The sequence below is a fragment of the Triticum aestivum genome, chromosome 2A (assembly GCF_018294505.1).
Source record: "Triticum aestivum cultivar Chinese Spring chromosome 2A, IWGSC CS RefSeq v2.1, whole genome shotgun sequence".
In the NCBI taxonomy this organism is placed as follows: domain Eukaryota; kingdom Viridiplantae; phylum Streptophyta; class Magnoliopsida; order Poales; family Poaceae; genus Triticum; species Triticum aestivum.
This window is the reverse complement of record NC_057797.1, coordinates 5,781,897-5,788,644: the sequence shown is the minus strand read 5'-3', so window position 1 is coordinate 5,788,644 and position 6,748 is coordinate 5,781,897.

Here is a 6,748-nt window from a genome sequence, read left to right as displayed (position 1 = left end):
TCCCTCTACCATCGATATTGGTGTTTGCATTGAGCATAGACATGATTGGATTATGTCTATCGCAATACGGTTATTCATTTAAAGAGAATAATGGTTACTCTGTTTATTTGAATAATACCTTCAATGGTCTTACACCTAAAATGAATGGTTGATTGAATCTCGATCGTAGTGATACACATGTTCATGCCAAAAGATAGTAATGATAGTACCATCTACTTGTGGCACTGCCACGTAAGTCATATCGGTATAAAACGCATGAAGAAGCTCCATGTTGATGGATCTTTGGGCTCACTTGTTTTGAAAGGTTTGAGACATGCGAACCATGTCTATTGGTGTATATGCATGAAGAAACTCCATGCAAATGGACCGTTTGGACTCACTTGATTTTGAATCACTTGAGACATGCAAATCATACCACATGGGCAAGATGACTGAAAGCCTCGTTTTCAGTAAAATGGAACTAGAAAGCAACTTGTTGGAAGTAATATATTTTGATGTGTGCAATCCAATGAGTGCTGAGGCATGTAGTGGATATCGTTATGTTCTTACTTCACAGATGATTTGAGTAGATGTTGACTATATTTACTTGATGAATCACGAGTCTGAATTATTGAAAGGTTCAAGTAATTTCAGGGTGAATTGAAAGACCGTCGTGACAAGAGGATAAAATATCTATGATATGATCATAGAGATGAATATCTGAATTACGAGTTTGGCACAAAATTAAGACATTGTGGAAATTGTTTCACAACTAATACAGCCTGGAACACCGTAGTGTGATGGTGTGTCCGAACATCATAACTGCACCCTATTGGATATGATGCATACCATGATGTTTCTTATTGAATTACCACGATAGTTTATGGGTTAGGCATTAGAGACAACCACATTCACTTTAAATAGGGCACCATGTAATTCCGATGAGATGACACCATATGAACTATGGTTTAGAGAAACCTAAGCTGTCATTTCTTAGAAGTTTGGGGCTGCGATGCTTATGTGAAAAAGTTTCAGGCTGATAAGCTCGAACCCAAAGCGGATAAATGCATCTTCATAGGACACCCAAAACAGTTGGGTATACCTCCTGTCTCAGATCCGAAAGCAATAAGGGATTGTTTCTAGAATCGGGTCCTTTCTCGAGGAAAAGTTTCTCTCGAAAGAATTGAGTGGGAGGATGGTGGAGACTTGATGAGGTTATTGAACCGTCTCTTCAACTAGTGTGTGGCAGGGCACAGGAGTTGTTCCTGTGGCACCTACAGCAATTGAAGTGGAAGCTTATGATAGTGATCATGAAACTTCAGATCAAGTCACTACCAAACCTCGTGGGATGACAAGGATGCGTACTACTTCAGAGTGGTATGTGATCCTGTCTTGGAAGTCATGTTGCTAGACAACAATGAACCTACGAGCTATGGAGAAGCGATGGTGGGCCTGGATTCCAAAATGGCTCGAGGCCATATAATCCGAGAGAGCATCCATATATGAAAACAAAGTGTAGACTTTGGGAGAACTACTTGCTGGTCGTAAGGCTGTTGAGTACAGATGGATTTTAAAAGGAAGACGGACAATGATGGTAAATGTCACCATTAAGAAAGCTCGACTTGTCGTAAGATGTTTTTCGACAAGTTCAAGGAGTTGACTACGATGAGACTTTCTCACTCGTAGCGATGCTAAGAGTCTGTTGGAATTATATTAGCGATTACTGCATTATTTATGAAATCTTGCAGATAGGATGTCAAAACATTGTTTCCTCAACGTTTTTTTTAGGAAAGGTTGTATGTGATACAAACCAGAAGGTTTTGTCAATCCTGAAAGATGCTAATAAGTATGCAAAGCTCCAGCAATTCTTCTAGGGACTGGAGTAAGCATCTCGGAGTTGGAATGTATGCTTTGATGATGATCAAAGATTTTGGGTTTATACAAAGTTTATGAGAAACTTGTATTTCAAAAGAAGTGAGTGGGAGCACTATAGAATTTCTGATAAATATATGTTGACATATTGTTGATCAGAAATGACGTAGAATTTCTGGAAAGCATATAGGGTTATTTGGAAAGTATTTTTCAATGGAAAGCCTGGATTAAGCTACTTGAACATTGAGCATCAAGATCTATAAGGATAGATCAAAATTCTTAATGGTACTTTCAAATGAGCACATACCTTGACATGATCTTGAAGGGGTTCAAGATGGATCAGTCAAAGAAGCAGTACTTGCCTGAGTTGTAAGGTATGAAGTTAAGACTTAAAGCTCGACCACGGCAGAAGAAAGAGGAAGGACGAAGGTCGTCCCCTATGCTTTTGTCATAGGCTCTATACGGTATGCCATGTTGAGTACCGCACCTGATGTGTGCCTTGCCACATATCTGGCAAGAGGGTACAAAGGTAATCTAGGAGTAGATCACCAGATAGCGGTCTAAATTATCCTTAGAGGAATAAGGATATGTTTCTCGGTTATGGAGGTGATAAAGAGTTCGACGTAAAGAGTTACGTCGATGCAAGCTTAACACCTATCCGGATAGCTCTGAGTAGAGATACCGGATACGTATAATGGAGCAACAATTTAGAATAGCTCCAAGTAGAACAGTTATTTGAAATGGCTCCAAATATAGCGTAGTAGCTGCATCTACAAGATGACATAGAGATTTGTGAAGTACATTCGGATCTGAAAGATTCAGACCCATTGACTATAACATCTCTCACAAGCATAACATGTTCAAACCCAGAACTCATCGAGTGTTAATCACATGGTAATGTGAACTAGATTATTGACTCTAGTAAACTCTTTGGGTGTTAGTCACATGGGGATGTGACCTTGAGTGTTAATCACATATCGATGTGAACTGGATTATTGACTCTAGTGCAAGTGGGAGACTGTTGGAAATATGCCCTAGAGGCAATAATAAATTAGTTATTATTATATTTCCTTGTTCATGATAATCGTTTATTATCCATGCTAGAATTGTATTGATAGGAAACTCAGATACATGTGTGGATACATAGACAACACCATGTCCCTAGTAAGCCTCTAGTTGACTAGCTCGTTGATCAATAGATGGTTACGGTTTCCTGACCATGGACATTGGATGTCATTGATAACGGGATCACATCGTTAGGAGAATGATGTGATGGACAAAGACCCAATCCTAAGCCTAGCACAAGATCATGTAGTTCGTATGCTAAAGCTTTTCTAATGTCAAGTATCATTTCCTTAGACCATGAGATTGTGCAACTCCCGGATACCGGAGGAGTGCTTTGGGTGTGCCAAACGTCACAACGTAATTGGGTGGCTATAAAGGTACACTACAGGTATCTCCGAAAGTGTCTGTTGGGTTGGCACGCATCGAGACTGGGATTTGTCACTCCGTGTAAACGGAGAGGTATCTCTGGGCCCACTCGGTAGGACATCATCATAATGTGCACAATGTGATCAAGGAGTTGATCACGGGATGATGTGTTACAAAACGAGTAAAGAGACTTGCCGGTAACGATATTGAACAAGGTATCGGGATACCGACGATCGAATCTCGGGCAAGTATCGTACCGCTAGACAAAGGGAATTGTATACGGGATTGATTAAGTCCTTGACATCGTGGTTCATCCGATGAGATCATCATGGAACATGTGGGAGCCAACATGGGTATCCAGATCCCGCTGTTGGTTATTGATCGGAGAGTCATCTCGGTCATGTCTGCATGTCTCCCGAACCCGTAGGGTCTACACACTTAAGGTTCGGTGACGCTAGGGTTATAGAGATATTAGTATGCGGTAACCCGAAAGTTGTTCGGAGTCCCGGATGAGATCCCGGACGTCATGATGAGTTCCGGAATGGTCCGGAGATAAAGATTTATATATGGGAAGTCTTGTTTTGGTCGCCGGAAAAGTTTCGCGCATTATCGGTATTGTACCGGGAGTGCCGAAAGGGGTCCGGGGGTCCACCTGCCCCGGGGGGGCACATGGGCTGTAGGGGTGTGCGCCTTGGCCTATATGGGCCAAGGGCACCAGCCCCAAGAGGCCCATGCGCCAAGAGATAAGGGAAAGGAAGAGTCCTAAAGGGGGAAGGCACCTCCTAGGTGCCTTGGGGAGGATGGACTCCTCCCTTGGCCGCACCCTTCCTTGGAGGAAGGGCCAAGGCTGCACCCCCCTCTCCCTTGGCCCTATATATAGTGGGGGGAAGGGAGGGCAGCCACACCTAAGCCCTGGCGCCTCCCTCTCCCTCCCATGACACATCTCCCTCCTCTGGCAGCGCTTGCGAAGCCCTGTTGGAATCCCGCTACTTCCACCACCACGCCGTCGTGCTGCTGGATCTCCATCAACCTCTCCTCCCCCCCTTGCTGGATCAAGAAGGAGGAGACGTCGCTGCTCCGTACGTGTGTTGAACGCGGAGGTGTCGTCCGTTCGGCGCTAGGATCATCGGTGATTTGGATCACGACGAGTACGACTCCATCAACCCCGTTCTCTTGAACGCTTCCACGCGCGATCTACAAGGGTATGTAGATCCACTCCTCCCTCGTTGCTAAATGACTCCATAGATAGATCTTGGTGACACGTAGGAAAATTTTGAATTTATGCTACGTTCCCCAACAGATCCCAGGTGGAGACCGCGCGACCGCACGAGGTGAAGATATGCACAGTAGTCTCCTCCGCGGAACAGGTGGCACATGTGCTAGAGGGGGCGCAGCTCTTCGCGTACAGATTTGCTCGCGTGCTGAGACGGTCACGAATCATCAAGCAAGCAAAGATCTTGATCTTCCGGGGGAGATTGGAGCTCCAGATGTCGATGGAGGACTGGCAGAGCACTCCGTTTGGAGAGAGCACCCGGAACGCAGCGCGCGAGCTGAACTCGAGGTCCTCTCCCCATGCCATGAACCGGCGGTCCGGAGAGTCCATGAGCTGCAAGGCACGGATGAGAGCCTGAATCTCACCCAGCTGAGTAGCGGCGACAGAAGAGAGGCGTCTCTGGAGATGAAGTCCGTCGAGGGCGACCGCCGCCACGGAGGTGTTGGGACGCGTAGAGTGGGAGAAGAGCGCCGCGTACTCGAAGCAGAGGGCACCACCTGGGCACTATCGGTCATGCCAGAAGGAGGTGGCGCGCCCGTCCCCGAGCTCCACGCGAGTGATGGACCTGTACATCGGGAGGCCCTGGCGGATGATGACCTCGAGGAAGGAAGGAGCCGAGGAACAGTCGCTCACGTCCCCCCTGATGTTGCCGAGGAACCAGCTCTTCCACGAGGGACAGTCAGGTTGGTGAAGCTTGTGGACGAAGTTGAGGACAAGAAGACGGAAATGAACTTTCAGAAAAAGAACAGGACGAAAATGCACATGTAGAATTCATTCCATGACTTTTACTCCGCGTGCGAAGCAAGATATGTAGAGGATGTACCTGACCAGGGAAAGTGTAAGTACACGAGGTAAATTGACACAGAAGAAATAGAGGTCGATTTTCTCCTTGTTAATGATTCTACTCAACCGTGTGTAGAATGAATTAATGATGCTCTCTTCTTTATATATAGACTAAAAGAGTGTTTGGATAACTACCCATACCCACTAACATCAAAGTGGAAGTACTTAGTCAAATAGGAGCTGGTGGAACACTCCAACCATGGTAGGCCTTGCCAAAGGCTAAATTTACATTTGCATACTACCAACTGATCATCCAGTTGAATGTCACCTATTCAACCAGGCTTTCCTTGAAGCACACATAATGACTTCTCAATGAGAAATGCAACACAATCACTTTGCATTGGAACTTGTGGTACAAAGTCGTTGCAACCTAGAAGTATGCAAGTCATAGTCATAGACATAGACTAGTAACTAAATAGTTAGTTAAATAAAAGCTGAGAAGAAGAGGAGAAGGTTCACTAAATCCTAATTTAGAAGGAGAAAGGCGACCCGGTACACTCGCAGTCAAACTCCTTTGGATGGAGGACAATAAGACAGACATGCACACATAGAATCATTTCCACAACCTTTAACAGCAAGGCCAGTCAAGGGTCAAGAAGCGGAACACACAAAAGTAGTCAAGAAGCATACCACTATTGAAGGTAAATTTTCACATAAAATATAGGGGTGTAGTTCCACTTTATTAATATTAATGATTATAATCAACTGTATATACATGCTCTCTTATTTATATATAGGTTAAATGGGGGTCTGGATAAGTGTCCCCTCACGGCAAAATCAAATGGAGTGACTTGATCCCCCTAGGGTGCCCCTCACCAATGGGCCAAGTCACATTTTGCATACTACCATGTGATCATCTCTTTGTACTCTCAAGTTGCAGTTACATACCGGTTAATCATATATCACATGTTTGGCCGGGTTTTCTTGGAAGCACGCATATGTAAGAACTTCTCAGTGAGAATTGCAAAGGCAGCCACTTTAATTTGGCACTTGAACGTATAAAAAACATTGCCGTAGAAGTATGCAGGTCGCTGTCGTAGACTGGTAGCTGAGTGTTCCGTCTAATTTTGAGTACAGATTCAATGTTATAAATTCTGGCATATAAGTGATAATTTGTAAGTTAAATTGACGGTTAAGTCATTGTGTGTGTCTCATAAACTGGAATGGAGGAAGTGTTTCTATAGCAGATGAGAGAGGAAGGTTATTTCGCCAAGTGAGCATATCCTATCACCCCGGTGTAAGCACTGGATAATAATTGCATTTACTATGATACTTACCTTTAAATTTGTATTGCATCTTAACCTATATCTTACAGAAAGTAAACGTTATCTGTGTTCTTATCCTACATGC